At 46.8% G+C, this 16,379-nt stretch overlaps 1 protein-coding gene across 1 annotated transcript in view; it reads left to right on the top strand.

Annotated features, from left to right (window-relative positions):
* LOC146210302 (uncharacterized) overlaps window positions 1-16,379 on the top strand; it is a 190,728-nt gene that overhangs the window by 159,327 nt on the left and 15,022 nt on the right. Inside the window, exon 6 of the mRNA XM_084609140.1 lies at window positions 6,573-7,039. The gene's annotated coding sequence lies outside the window, so the exon portion shown is untranslated. The remainder of the gene's footprint in view (window positions 1-6,572; window positions 7,040-16,379) is intronic.

Genomic DNA, 16,379 nt, shown 5'->3' with positions numbered 1-16,379 from the left:
AGGGCAGTTAAAGCTGCGGACGCGAAAGCATCAGTGTGTCGTCGTGAGCGTTCCACCCCTACGCTGCTTGCGCTCTGAAGACGCTTCTCCGAACGCCGATTCCACAAACGCGTTTTGTGTCCAACGAACTATGTGACAGATACTGCGTCATTTCCTTTCCCATATCCACAATTATTGTCAAGAAAGGTAAGGGCGCAGTACCTCTCACATCTCGACATATCGGTGAACATTTCAACCGGCATTTTTAGGAAAGGACGGGTGCAGTAACTCTCTCGCATTACAGCATCTCGGTGGACGCCTCAATCGCGCCTTTCATGCAGCGTCCGATTATTTCCGACGTGATCGTTCGAACTACAACGCCGGCGGCTGTTCGGGCGAACGAGGTGTATACACTTCGGCGTAAGACTTTAAATATGCGGCACGTTGAAAACAGCACGCCGTGGGAAAGTTTTAGATTTTACTACCGATGTATTGCCGTTGTTTGAGCATATGTTGCCAGGTTTACTGTCAATAAGGAAACAGTAAATTGCTTATTTTTAACACAAAGGTCACATTTGTGGTAGTAAACTTGCCAATTTTTCATATGAGTGAAAAGGGGAACCTAAGAATGTAATGGTAGAAATTCATAAATTGCTGGTTTAATTTGTTTGCTTGGGCATTTGCCATTTACGATAGCAATTTTCTTGCACTGATACTATGTCCCTCACACGCATATTTTGCATTCCTGTAGGTCTGTGCTGTTCACTTCGACCCTTCGTGCTTGGAACGAACAACGTCGTATACTGACTGGAAGACAGGAAAAGTGGTAAAGGTGTCATTGCCTGTGCCACGCCTGCGACCTGTTCATTTGAAATTGTATTGTACTACACTGTATTGACAGTGAGCGAAATTAACAGTAAATAAACATTGCTTGGGTCACCCTGTTATCCAGGTTTGATTGTTTCATAGCAAAAGTATATCGTAGTCTGCAGCATCAATTTAGCCCTTCGAGAGCTGTGATGAACATTTTTTTCAACCTGCAACCATCTCCTCAACCCCCATGCCTATCTTTCCTGCCTGAAAAAGCATATGTCAATCTCTCAAAAGCTACAACAATATTAATGGTACGTGGTCAATATAATGAACCAAAATAAGGTGATAATGGTGTTTGATATGATTCAAAATCATTTAAGATTTACAGTTCACAAATAGCGTTACATTAACAGTGCTTCACAGACGGCGCTAAATCACGTACCATTTCCACGAAACAAAAACAAGGTAACCATCAAAAAAAAATAACCAGCATCCCCCATTCATGACCGATCGCATTAATGGGCTGCACTTGTCAACAAAATAAAACTACTCAAGAATGCGCACAGGCGCATACATGATGCATTCATATGACGCAGTAATAGGCCACATGCAAAATTACTCCACCCGCTTGCTTCGCGATGTTCGTTGCGGTAAATAGAAACCAGCTGACATTCATAAATGCATGGGACATTCTTTCGTCGTTTACGAAACTCGCACCTTCAAACATCGCGCCTGCCACAAAAACGATGGGAGCTACAAGCGCAGCGCGACGCAGCCCGCACTACGGTGGTGGTGGTTACTATGATGAAGGGGGATGGGGTACTGGGCAGGCGTTGACTGGGCACGACGTATGCCAGCCTGAGCTATCGGTGGCACTCTTGGTGCCCAGGGGAATGGGGTAGGGGAGGATTGGGAGGGGGGGAGGACGCGCGAGCAACAGTCCGCACAGTCAGGGGCCGAAGAATGGGAGCACTGCGAGGAGGTCCGCAGAACACACAGGGCTATCCTGGGTACCCCGCGGATAACACACAACACAAGCGCAACCGCTACCGGCAAGTCGGAGCCCAGTGCAGGGTCCTTTTCCGGTTAGAGAACAAGACGCCGGGGTAACTGCAGAGGATCTGCAGTGCGCTGTCACAACGGCGAGTCCGTGTGGCAGTTGGGATGACCGCTGGGAAACCGCTACCGTGGCAGCGGCGCGGCGAGTAGGGGACATCTAGGAAGATGGCACTCCTAGGCCCGTGAGCGAGAAGCACACGGGTCACTGTCTCTGGGGGTATCGTGGAGGCAGTGGAAGGGACCGCAGTGGTACCTCAGCCGGAGCTGAGGCGCGGCAGGGGGAGCTGGAAGAACCGTCGGGAAGGGCGGCGCGTCGAGGCCCGAGAGCACGGGGTTCCCGGGATTGCTGCCGAAGCAGCAGGGAGGGCCGCAGAAGCGGCAGGTGACGCTGGATGCGTCGAGGCTCGCGAACCTTGCGGTCCGCGGGAAACTGGCATGGGCCAGCAAGACTGCGCCCCCGAAGGAGCTGCAGGGAGCCTTGGCGGAGAGCCACGAGTCCGTACCAGCACTGGGGCTCGTCTCGGGCGAGGGCGACGTCGGTGCGCCACAGGCGAAGACCAAGGTCAAAAGGGGGCCGCACTGATAACTCCTCAAGGGAGGAGGGTGTGCTGGCAGGGCGAGACCTGGCAACACCCGCAGCACGGGACACACTCGCACGCCCAAGGGTCGGGGGTTGGGCTGGGAGACGGATCCGGGCTCCGCTTCGGCTGGGGGGCTGGATGAGACCAGCGGGGATGATCCAAGAAGGACCAGGGAGGTGCGACGGTAATAACCGGAGCACCGGAGGCAGGCGAAGGCGAGCTCGCCGGAGCGAGCGCCGCACACACCCGCCCGCACCGAGAGCTGAAAGGCAACTGACGCGAGAGGAGACGCGCCTAGTCGGGAGACAACGGAACGTGCGTCCGCTCCCTTCAGAGGCGAGCGAAGGAATTCACTACGCCGGCGACACCACGGCCACAAACGGTAGGAGTGCCATCAGCCTCCGCGTCGTGACGTAGCCAACGTCACGTCACGTGACGCGCAGGCCTGGAAGTTATAGGAGGCGTTGATTCAGTCCGCCCGTGCAAACAGTACAACTATAGTGCTCTAGAATATTGGGCAGTGTGACGACCGGCGCCAGAGAGCGGGCCGCTTTTGCGATGACAAGAACCGACTCCCGCGAGAGGGCGCGACGTGCAACAGGGGTGCCACGTTCGCCGCTCGGCGCGTAGCGGCCGCGGGATAGCGGGGGTACAGAGGAGGGGTGCGGTTCTCTTTGGAGCTATTTGCAGACGCTACGCAATTAGTGTGATAATTAATAAAGGGGCTACTTATTCCAGGTGCTTAAACTGATCCCTGCCATTCTTTTACGTCTATCTGGAGACATCGTTCACGCTTGGGTAGTCCTTCGGAGCAGCGCGCGATGTTTGAATAGCTATCTGAAACTCTCAACATTTCTTCCTGCTGACAGTTACAAATCGACCAGATGAGCAATTTGTACTTTATGTTTGCCACGAAGCGTGGTGTTTTGCATTCGTTTTTCCCGTAAGGGAATAAAGGCTACTGCCCAGGAGCGCTATTAACACGCGGAGAAAAACAGTATACATGCGAATCAAATTAAGCTTGTGCTTCGTAAGGCCTCTTTAGGAACACTTATTTTTTACAAACCCTATTTACGAACACCTGCTTACATTTCGCAGCTTGCGCTTATTAATACATAACAACGTTTATCTTAAATCGTAAGTAATCTTTAATATATCTCTTTAATCGGTGTTCTTTACGTGCCCTAATCACCGCTTATAGAAATTACAAATACAGCGTGCGAGCAAAACACATTTATTCACTACCGTACTAATTTGAAGCACTGTGGTATTTACCGGAAAAAAAAAATAAATAAGCAAGACGTATACGCGACTCAAGAATTTATTCTTTGTTCGTGATTAACGTATACGTATATCACGGACATTTGTTTGCGTGCCACTAGCCAAAGGGTGAACCAGCTGTTTAGATGAAAAAAAAAAAAAAAGTCAAGTACAGCTACGGCATTACCTCAAATAAAATGTGAAAAATTGAACCTGTCACATACGTAATACGTTCATAGTGGGCACTTGAGTACGGACGCTTTATTGGCATCAAATGGTACAGAGCAAACAAACAAAAATAAAAGCACTGATAATTGCGCGTCGAATTGGCAGGTATGGCGCACCGAGAGAAAGCGGAAAAATGCGAAAAAGATGACGAGCACCTAATACGCAAGCAATTAATATAATGCCGAAATCAAATGCGGACATAATACGTGTTTATTCTTTGAGTGTGTGGTATTAAATATGAGTAATCGACTGGATATACTTGCAACTACTTCTTACCGGACTATATATAATCTGGCTACTTGCCGCGGGTGCTCTTTGCAGTACTAACCAGACTATAATTGTTAACAAGGTTGATATTACACGTGAAATACTTACAAGGGAATTTAATTATTTTCCCTTTGGGAACTCTTGACGTGATTCGCTTACTTCGCAAAGAGCGAAGCCGCAAAAACACATTAAATTTCATTGCTTCAAGTGGGAGCTTTTCTGGTGCTCCAAGTAGATAAACTTTTTGAACCTTCACATTTTACAGGAAGTTTGCAAAATCTGAAGTTCAAAGCAGTCGAAAAGGACAGTGCATCCGAGCCAAATGTTTTAGTAAATTGCGACCTAGCTTCGAACCTATAGCGCTATTTTTGTTCGTGGTGAGAAACCGTGCCGGCCTCACAACCTCTCTTTCGCAGAAGTATGATCTAGCGGAAGCGAATTAAGCGTACCCTATAGCCTCTGCGTCCTCTATTTTCCGTCGTTATTTCTTTTTCAAAGCTATTCATTTTTTTTTTGTATGTACATAAAACAGGACTAGAGCGATCTTCTGGAGGCAATGACTTGCATATTACCGGTTGCTTGCGCACCCTAGAATGGAAACATTTTCTTGAACAATTAGGTCATTGTTAAACTATAACGCATTGAGATTAAATGTCATAAGTATAGCGCACATCTCTGGGTATTTATAAAGCGACCCGTTACAACAATGTTTCAGCTTATGGAGAGAAAAGAAAACGGCGTGTTCTTAGATTAGTGTACAGTTTCACAAATTGTTGTCTCTTAAATTTCGATGCTTATATCTTTATACGCGTTCGATTGCAGTCTGTTTGTGCACTGCTTTCCTCTTCCCGGGCCTTCATTTGGTTCTTATGCTCGGTTGTTTCCTCTTTTTTTATTGTTTTTAATATATCTCCATTTTTCTTCGTCTTTAGCTGCCTGCTTTCTTCGTCGTGCGTTTGCCGTGCCGCACGAAAATTCGGAACCTTTGTTCAAATTTGCGGTCGCTCTTTTCACGGCGCTGCGTGCCTTCCACCAACCCCTTTCTCCCTCCCTGGTAGGCGACACGTTTCTTTTTATTTTTGTGTGCAACCTTTACCTCCCACTTCTTTCACCTCTCCTGACCCACTGTGTTCCGTTATTCAGTAGCCAGTTGGCGTGATGTCGTTCGTTTTTCATGTCCTTACTTTACTATATCTCCATGCGGGGTATAGTCCACATTTAATTTATTCCAACTGAATGCCGACTTCTTTTGTGGCTTCAGTGACGTACTGTAGTCGGCATAGTTGGCGTGGAAAACAACGGAATATACCATTTTGTACTGTTTTGATAATGAGGTTACTGTGACCAGTTTTAGTCAGCGCTCGAACGCGTGCACGTGCTGTATGTTTCACTTCTTCATACATCCTGCCTCCACACTGCCTTCTTTTCAAAACGAGCGCATTTCTGGACGTCAATTAGGTGCCTCAGGAATGCTAAAGCATGCTGTACGGCGAGTGAAGCGTGGTGTGCGAGTCTGAATTTGTACGCCCTCTCCAAGCTGCTTTCTTCAGAGCCCAGCTCCTGTCATGTTGCTTCCGCGAGGTGTTGTCGACGGAAAAGGGAAAATAAATTAGGTGATTGCTAACAGTACTGAGCCCCATTAACCGGCATATTTATAAAATCTTGTCGCGAACAGCTCGAGACGACGCACAAGCAAACAAGAACGTACAATGCGCGCGCTATCCACCCTGCTGCACAGCGCGCATACGCGGGCGCCCGGACGGCTGACACACCAGTTGCTGGTGGCGCCCTCTGCGCTGCGGCGCCTCCGTCATCGCAAAAGCGGCCCCCCGCTTCCATGCATTTCGCGGCGCGGTCGACACACTGCCCAATCTTCTAGAGCACTATAGTACAACCGCTGGCGTATGGAGAGGCCTGCCTCCTGGCGCCCCCCGCCCCTGGCACGGCCGCTCAATGGAACAGCCAAGAAACGAAACGACGAAACTTCGAAGACTATGCCGGCGGCCGGCGCCGTGGAGACAGGCGAAGACGAGGGAATGGCGAGAGGAGAGGGGAGCGGAGTTGCGAGGAGGGGCGGCAGCGTGGCCTTGGAGGCCACACCACGCGCCGACACTCGTAGGCAGCGCGCGTCGCCGAGCAAAGGGTAGCTCGCTTGCGAGGAGGATTGCGAAAACAGACCAAAAAGGATGGGAGCCCATCGTTATCTCGTATCGGGGCGCCGGGTTTACGCAAACCCCGTCCGTTCGCTGTAACCGATCGGCAGCGCTCATGGACGTTCATTGTACGTGCGATCTTGTGCCATTGAAGTAATGTTGAAGAATGATTTTGGCAGCAGCGGCAGCTCGTGTGACGCACCTCGCCTAACGCTCCTCTGTGATTTTCCAGTTCGTGTTGCTGCCGCTTTCCTGGCCTCTGCATCTGTGTGCCCTTGGACGTGCGCTGTTCTGGAGGCTGCTACTTCGGGACTGCCGTTTTGAAGTTGGCGCCCTTCTTCACGCAACAAGAAGCTTCTCCACCATTCGTGGCATTCCTGGGCGACAGCGGCGACACATCGTTGCCTTATCGGCTTCGTCTACTTTCGTGTTGCTGCCGCTTTCCTGGCCTCTGCATCTGTGTGCCCTTGGACGTGCGCTGTTCTGGAGGCTGCTACTTCGGGACTGCCATTTTGAAGTTGGCGCCCTTCTTCACGCAACAAGAAGCTTCTCCACCATTCGTGGCATTCCTGGGCGATAGCGGCGACACATCGTTGCCTTATCGGCTTCGTCTACTGTGGGCGTTTTTTTTGCTCGCATTTGGCAGCAGCGGCAGCTCGTGTGACGCACCTCGCCTAACGCTCCTCTGTGATTTTCCAGGTTGGTCACTTTTCTTATACCTTCAGTCCAAACCTGCCGCTGCTGCCAAAGAAACAAAAATTCTTGTTGATACATTTCTGCTTTTACCGGTCTAGTTTTTGACATGTCCCGTTGTTGCGCGTGTAGAGGAGTGCTGTCTGAAGAGCACTCACAACTGACATGCTGCGCGTGCGACTTTTCCTTCCACTCGGGCGCTTGCTCGGGTGTGACTGATGAAACCCTCAAGGGGAAACGAGAATCGTTTAGGAAAACATGGAAGTGTGGGTCTTGCAGACCGAATGCAAGTAATGGCGCTATCACAGGGAAAGCCGACCAGGCAGAAGTTAATATACCTACAATTCTGTTAGACATAAACAGAAAGCTTAGCTCTCTCCTTTGCCTCCCTGAAAAAGTGGACGGAATCGAAAAGGCAATTGACTTGCTTTCGGGTGAGTTCGACAAGTTCAAAGAACGACTCGATGCCCAAGAAAAGGAAACCAAAGAGCTCAAAGTTCGAGTTGCAGTGCTGGAAAGCAACTGTGCTGGGTCTGATTTGACAGAGATCAAGTCTAGTGTCAATGACCTGGAATGGCGTAGTCGGCGTTTAAACCTGGAATTTCATGGTGTTATTGAGAGCGAACAGGAAGACCTACTGGCTAAAATTAATGAAGTGGGGGCCGAGGTTTCTCTTGAACCACTACTGCAACAGGATGTCATGACCATGCATAGACTGCCCGCGAAAAAGGACAGAACTCCCATCATTCTTGTGCGATTTTCTCGTCAGGAGCTAAGGGACAAATGGTTCGTCAAAAGGAGCGCCTTCCGTGATGTAGACAGCTCTGTCTTTGTCAAAGAGAACATGACCAAGTATTCGCGAGACCTCCTTGCAATCGTGAAAGAGCAGGCGAAACGATTTGGCTTCAAATTTGCTTGGCATGTCAACGGCAAAATATTGGTCAGGAGGAAGGAAGGGGACTCCGCCTTTGCCATTCGGTCAGAGAGTAACCTTGCTCTGCTAGCCCAATAACTCACCGTAAACTGAAAGCTAAATATGGAGTATCACGAATTACTACTTCCCCATAAAGTAAACGGTTGCCTCGACCTAAATAATTTCTCTGCCTTACATATTAATGTCCGGTCTCTGCGTAACAAGTTTGATGACTTTTCATATTTTGTTGACAGTCTGCAGCACAATTTTGACGCAATTCTGCTAACTGAAACATGGGCCGTATGCGATGCTGACTTGGTGAAACTGCCCGGCTATGATCCTTGTTTCCTGAATCGCCCTTCTCGTGGAGGGGGTGTTGCCATTTACGTAAAGAACAGTGGCCTTCATAGCGAAGTTTTACCCGAGTTCTCTATAATGACTCCTGACTGTGAAATGCTCGTGCTGAAGACTGCGGACAAAATGGTTTCTGTCGTTTACAGGCCGCCGTCAGGTGACCCAGATAAGTTCTTAACACATCTCGACAAATTTCTCGATTTTGCCGCTGAAGTCCAATACTCTACTATTATTGGTGGTGACCTCAACATTAATACACTTGCACCTTCTACTATAAATTGCCAATTGAATCACACAATTGCTTCCAATGGTTTTAGAAATCTTATCACTACACCCACAAGGATAACAACGACGTCAATCAGTACAATTGACCTTTTTGTAGTAGACATTGTCTCCCCCGTCATTTCTGCCGGTACTATTGCTTGTGACCTTAGTGACCACTGTGCCATTTTCGTATCCATGCCACATAGCTGCTCACCAAGTTACGCACAACCAAATAGTTTTGCTTATCAATGTATAACTGATGTGACACTTGCCCGATTTCGCGAATCTGTACGCGTTGCAGATTGGAACTGTGTTTTTGCCTGTTCTTCCGTTGATGAATCTTATGAGCTCTTTTTAAGTACTTTGAAAGACATTTACAATAAGTGTTTTCCCTGGAAAACAAAGAAATCAAACACAAAACTCCGTAAACCTTGGGTGACTCCAACACACGTCAAAATGATGAATCATAAGTCTAGGCTCTTCAAACGCTTTATGTCCACTCGGAACCCTGATCACCTTACAGCTTTCAAAAAACACCGCAACAAGTTAACCAACGAACTGCGAAGATCTAAATATGCCTATCAATCGCGTATCCTCACTAGCACGGAGGGTCCGAAAGCATTTTGGAAACTTTTAAATGAATCGTTTCTTAACAAGAATAAAAATACGCACTTAGGTCAGCTTGTGATCGATGGCTTGCCCTATTCCCGCTCTTTGCTGGCAGAAAAATTCAATGACTTTTTCACAAGCTTTAGACCGAGTGGTTCCGCGGTCGAAGCACTTCGGTATCTCCAAAATACAGGTTTAGAGACATTTGCTTTTCATTTAACGACCAGCGAGGAAGTTTTTAGCGTTATAATGAACCTAAAACCTACAAGTTGCACCGATTTCGATGGCTTCCAAATTAAACCAGTTAAATTTGTTTCGTATCTCTTAGCACCATGCTTAAGCTACATCTTTAACTTGTCGCTCACATCAGGAATTTTTCCTGCACGAATGAAATATGCAAACGTAACTGTTATTTTCAAAGGAGGCGATAGAAACAAGATGACAAACTATAGGCCAATTTCTATTCTCCCTGTTTTTTCAAAGGCTCTTGAAAAAGTAATGCTCAAGAGAATCGATGGGTTCTTTTCTAAACATGCCTTAATAAATGCCAGTCAGTTTGGATTTCGAAAGGGCAAGTCCACGGAATCTGCTTTACTCTTGCAAAAGGAAATTATTTTAAATAATATCGAAGCTAAAAGTTTGACCCTTGGTATTTTCATCAACTTTACCAAAGCTTTCGACCTTCTTAATCATGAAATACTACTCTCTAAACTTGAAAGCTATGGTGTCCGTGGTCTTTCCCTCCAACTCTTTCGTTCTTATTTAAACATGCGCCAGCAGGTCGTTTCGGTCGATAATCATAAGTCTAGCTCCCTTCTCATTGAATGTGGTGTCCCGCAAGGTAGCCTCCTTGGACCGTTCCTCTTTAATGTATATGCTAACGACCTTCCGAGCATAGCTTATCATACAAGTTGTATTCAGTACGCTGACGACACAAGTTTTTTTCTTAGAGGATCTTCTGCCGATGAACTAATCAATAGTGCAAATCTGGTTCTTTGTGCTCTCCACAAATGGTCCACAGCTAATGGTTTGGTAGTTAACTCTAACAAGACCAAAGCAGTCTTTTTTCGTCCCCTTAGCCAGGATATTACAGTAAACAGTACTCTGCATCTAGAAAATAACATTATTGAAATTGTAGACAAGTTCAAATCACTCGGTATTGTATTCGACTCTCGCATGAGGTGGTCTGACCATATAATGTATATTGAAAGCAAGCTCACTAGATCTGTTGATTTTCTCTCGAGACTGCGCAACGAATTTTCCTCAAAGCATAAGCTCCTTATTTATCACGCTTTAATTCAATCTCACATAAATTACTGTCACCTCGTTTGGGGTACAACATCCAAAACAAATCTAAACGTCATACTCGGTCTCCAAAAGAAGGCAATTAGACTGATCGCTGGTGCATGCTACACCGCCCATACAGAAACATTATTTCCGAAATATAGGATTCATCGTGTGCATGCCATGTTTGAGTATCGTCTACTTCACTGCCTTAAATTGTCACCTCAATGCTTAACTGACTTCTTGAAGAATATATCTGGACTTAAGCCTTACGAGAAACCCTTTCACACCAGAAGTAAACAAATATGGGACGTTCCTCGAACGAGGACGTTATACGGTAACCAGAGCCTTCGTTTTACTTTACCATGCATATTAAATCATTATAGCATACACAACCCAAACATTTTTACCGCGTCAATTAAGGACTTTAAGCTATATTTTATCAATTCCACACTGTCTCTCTGTACTTTCCGTTCCTTGCCTTAAACATTATTACAAGAATAGTCACTTCATTTTCATTACGTTCTGCCATATTTCGTGCATGCTGTTACACTATTGAGGGTCGTTAATTTACTGTGCTGTTTTTTAACTTGCTGTTTCATTTGTATATATGTGCTCTTTCTGTGCTTCAAAATTTTCATGTTATTATGTATATCTTCGCCTTAACGTCACACGTCCTGTTGCTCTGCCATTACTGGGCCTCGGGCATCTCTCAAGCTATCGCTGTAGCTTTTCGCCCGAGGCCCATTTCGTGTATATTACTGGAAATAAAATTTTTTTCAATTTTTTTTTTTATTTTGGCGGTCGCTCCGGTCTCGTTCGTTATAAGCGAAAGTTCGTCTTAAGTGGGGCCGTTATAAGCGGGCTCGACTGTAGTTCTATATGTGGCGCAGGATAGAATAAATGGGCCATCTGCACCTACCCTCGGGAGAGGAGGCTCTGGGCTGCAGCCTCCTTAGCCCCCAACTTAATTCAGTGCTGGTCGTCATGACAAGGAAATATTTTTCGATATTATTAGGCCTGTGAGTGGGATTCTTAGTGTAGAGAACCTGTTACAGCCACTGACCGATTTTTCAGACCCTCAAGGGGTCGAGATAGCGTCCGGAAAATCGGGCAGTCCAAAAAACAAATTCAGGAATGAAAAGTCTTTAGCGAGCGGCTTGAAAAAGTGGTCAGTATGCCTTTGCGGGGTGCTACCATGCCGTACAAGTAAGTCAGCTTGCACGTCGGCAAGGATGACGTTCTTGCTGTACACAGCCGAAAGCACCATCAGAGCTCGGGTTAGTTTACTGCTAGTTGCCAGCACAGCCTCTGGTTCTTCACTGTCGGAGCCCAAGCCATCACTTTCAAGCACCTGGAGAACATTTTCGTTGTCGGTGAGTTCAGCGCAGAGCTCGATCTCGCTGTCAGCATTAGCAAACTGCTCCATCGTCACTTGTATGGGAACGGCTTCTGCAGCGCGCAAGTGCTCGATGAGGTCAGCGGATCAAGACTGCTGATTGGATTCACAGGCGCTATCATCGGATGACGACGGCACTTCATCTCTGATCGCGAAACCAGCAGGGCGGAAGCTCCGCCTTCCATGCATTGGAAAGCATGCCGAGTGCAGACAAGTTGGCACTGTAGATTTTGCCACTGTCCACGCATAACACCATGCGACTAAGCATGAGTGACCGATAGAGGTGCTTGAGTGTCCGGATAATGCCTGGTCCATGGGCAGTAGTAGGGACGTTTTGTTCAGCGGCAAGAATTCCAGTTGCATGGCTTTCAGATCCTTGATGTGGCCTTGTGCAGCACAGTTGTATACCAGAATGAGAACTGCGTCCTTGGAGCTTGAACGTTTTGTCCAGCTTCCGGATGTAACCTCCGAAAATCTGCTGTGTTATCTAGGCTTTCTTGTTGGCTTTGTACAGCACTAGAACACGCGCTCCTTTAAAACATATAGGAGTTTTCATTTTCCGATCACCAGCATCTGGAGCTTTTCGGTGCCGAGCATGTTGCAGCCGACAAGATATGTTAGCCATTCTTTGCTGTGCTGGCCACCGTGGCAAGGGTCGCCAGTGAAAGTAAGGGTTTTTTCTGGTAACAGCTTGTAAAAAAGTCCGGTTTCGTCGCAGATAAATGTGTCTTCTGGTGTGAACTGCTGGAGCAATGACTGTAGCCTGCCACACTGATAGCTTTCAATAGCTGCCTCGTCAACTGTGACACTCGCTGCACATTTTTTTGAAGCTAAGGTCTTGCCTCCTCTTAAAATTCTGGACCCAACCATCGCTAAACTTGCAGCCTTCAATATTCATCTGCAACTCCAGGGTTTGTGCTTTTTTCTTGTAAACATCACTGGACACCAGCACATGTTTGACAATCATGGTTTTCAGCCACACCAGAATGGCTTCCTCAAGCTTCGGGTGGGCACCTTGGCTGATATTCTTTTGGCTGGATCCAGATGACTTCTTGGTGGCCTCTAGAATTTTTACTGTGTTTTGTAGGTAATCAGAGATAGTCTGCTTCGAGATCGCAGATTGCATTGCAACGTCCGCTTGCGACCGGCTACTTCCCACTTGCCTGATAATGACAGCCTTCTTTTCCCAGTCAAACTGCTGTAATTTCTTCGTTTCAATGGTTTTATTGAGGAGGCGGATGGGACGGTGGTGTCGGTGCCATTGGTAACTGCTTGTAGTTGATGCGGCGATGTAAACAGCACAACACACAACACGTGAATGGCGATCGTGGTGATTGACGACTGTGCATGATGGCAGCACCACAGAGAAAGTGGCAGCACGGCAGAGCTGACACTGGCAGTATGGTGCAGCAAGCGGTGCCAGCTATTGAGGCTATACCGGGTGCGAGGTTCTGATGGCGTGATCAGCGGACAATATGACACGTGGGTTTGAGGTTGCAAAAACCAAAATGGCAGCGGCCAGAAAAGTCATGGCACCAGCATTGTTTGCGTTTTCGGTAGCTTTTGAGTCGCCAATCGAAAGAAAGAGTGGAAAATCGAACGAGAAGGATTTCAAACGTCCGAAATTTTTGTCGGTGTTATACATTCATTCTATAGAGTGCGTGTTGGTGCCATGGTAAGGTCCGGATTTTCAGGCAAGTCCGGAAAATTGGGCATCCAAAATATCGCTCGGCGACTGTATATCCTTGGTAATGAAACCTATAGGGGAGAAAAAATTAGAGTAGATGGCGCAAAATGAACAGGACAAAACAAAGCACCTTGTCCAAATTTATTTTTGTTTCGTCCTGTTCATTTTATGCCATGGATCTGTACCAACTAGACCAACAGTTGTCTGGAGAAAAAAATTACAAGATAGAACTCAGCTTTGCTGAAGAGCTGTTTTTGCTTACCAAGTAACATGGAAGAACTTAATGGTGACAGCCTTTCCTCATCCTTCTCTTCTATCTTTTCTGTCTACCCTTTTTCTTGTACCTCTATCTTGCCTGTTTGTGTACTTATGTTTTCTTTAGCATTGTCATCGGTGACATGGGCATCTCAGGGCAACTCTTCTCCACATTTGAGAATGAAGGCAAGAAAGTGGAAATTATGCTGATGCCAGAGCCTATTGTGATGTTTTGAGCAAGAAAATTATATAAAGGCACGAGAACCTCTCGCGAATGCGAGATTTTCACCATGAACCTAGAAATGCTTTCGCTAAGAAATAAACACTGCATAGGTTATAGCTGAACTATCCGACTACTCCATAACACTTGTCTAAAAGGAGGATCATCAAAACAACATACTTGGCTTCATCACTGGATGTTTTTGTTACCTGCAGTCTCCAGAACTGTCGTTTGTGCCTTACGTGGGTTAATATGAGAATTCTAAATTGTAACGATGGTGATATGACGTACCTCTCAAACTGCCTTCGAATTTCAACCGGTGGACGAGATTCAAACACTTAATGGCAACCTGTGGGTGCACTGCATACACCGAATTGCCATGGTGGTTGCACTTTGTAAACATAATTTATCCAACGGACGTACTTCGTACATCTATTTTCAAATGATGGACACTCTTCGTACCCCTAATTTCATCTGGCGGACGCACCTCATTCTCTGAATTTGAACCTGTGGAAGCGCTTCGTACATCTAATTCAAACCGGTGGACGCACTTCGTACCTAATTTCAAGCGATGGATGCACTTCTCACACCCAATTTAAACTGGAGGACACACTTTGTACAGCTTATTGCTACATTAGACATACTTCGTACACCTAATTGCAATGGTGGATGCACTTCGTACACCTAATTTCATCTGGTGGACGAACTTCGTACACCTAATTTTAACTGGTGGATGCTCTTTAGATACCTAATTTCATCTGGTGTGCGCGCATCATACACCTAATTTCAGCTGGTAGGTGCAGTTCGTACACCTAACTTCCACCGGTGGACGCACATCGTACACCTAATTTCAAAGGTAGATGCATTTCATGTACCTGATTTCAACGGATGGATGCACTTGGTACATCTAATTCCTACCGCTGGACGTACTTTGCACACATAATTGCAATAGGGAACACACTTCATACCCCTAATTTCAACCAGTGTACACTGTTCATACACATAATTGCAATGGTGCGCACACTATATACACCTACTTTCAACCAGTGGATGCACTTCGTAAAGCTAATTGCTCATTGGACACACTTCGTATACCTAATTTCAACTGGTGGACGCATTAAGTATGCCTAAATTCAACTGCTGGATGCTATTCGTAAAATCTAATTGCATAGTGAACGACTATGTACCCCTATTCAACCGGTGGACACACTTCATGCACATAATTGCAATGGTGCATTGACAATGTACACCTTTCAACCGGTGGACGCACTTCATACACCTGATTGCCACAGTGGACGCACTTCATACACTGAGTTGCAACGGCTGGACGCACTTCGTACACCTAATTTCATCTGATGGACGCCCTTAGCCCAGCTAATTGCTCATTGGACATACTTTGTACACTTAAATTCATCCGGTGGGTGCACTTTGTGCATGTAATTTCAACCGGTAGCCACAATTCGTACACCTAATTGCAACGGTGAATGCACTTTGTACACCTGATTGTTACAGTGGACGCACTTCATACTCCTAATTTAAAACGTGGATGCAATTTGTAGACTTATTGTCAAGCAAATGCACGGTAAAGAACCCCTGGTGGTCGAAATTTCCGGAGTCCTCCACAATGGCGTTTCTCATAGCCTGAGTCACTTTGGGACGTTAAACCCCAGAAACCAAACCAAGCACTTTGTACACCTTATTTTAACCGCTGGATGCCCTTTGTACACCTAATTGCAATGGTAGACACACTTTGTACACCCAATTTCATCCGATGGATGCACATCATACAGCTAATTGCTCATTAGACACACTTCGTACAACTAATTTAAACTGGTGGACACACTCCATACATCTAATTGCTCATTGGACATACTTCATACACCCGATTTCATTCTGTGGAGGCACTTCGTACACCTAATTTGATAGCTGGATGCACTTCGTACACCTAATATCAACAGGTGGACGCGTTTCGTACAGTTAATTGCTTGTTGCGATGGAGCACCAGAGCAAGATGACCAGTGTGGCAGTCTTCTCATTCGGAACAGCCCGTGCTGTGCCTGTGCTCCGAGCACATGCTGTACATCTTTATTTTCCTCTAACACTGATCTCAGCGCCTCCGCTTTATAGCATCGGCGAGCGTTATAGCCCCCCCCCCCCCCCCCCGTCTAGACGGAACGGCGAAATGTGCGCGCCAACGGGGCAGAAATGGGGGTGCCACGTTGCCAAGCAGGTCTGCAGATAAGCCGGGAACATCTGAGGGGAGCTCCTGGGGAGGTGTTTCGAGGTACGCGGGCTTGAGACGATCTACAGACGACCTCTTCACGACCATCCAGCAGGATTGTCGCTGATTTTGTCGTCCTG

This window comes from Amblyomma maculatum, chromosome 1 (genome assembly GCF_055883805.1).
Source record: "Amblyomma maculatum isolate TAMU_Amacu chromosome 1, ASM5588380v1, whole genome shotgun sequence".
NCBI lineage: Eukaryota > Metazoa > Arthropoda > Arachnida > Ixodida > Ixodidae > Amblyomma > Amblyomma maculatum.
Note: the sequence above shows the minus strand (reverse complement) of the source record. Positions and strands in the feature narration are given on the sequence as shown.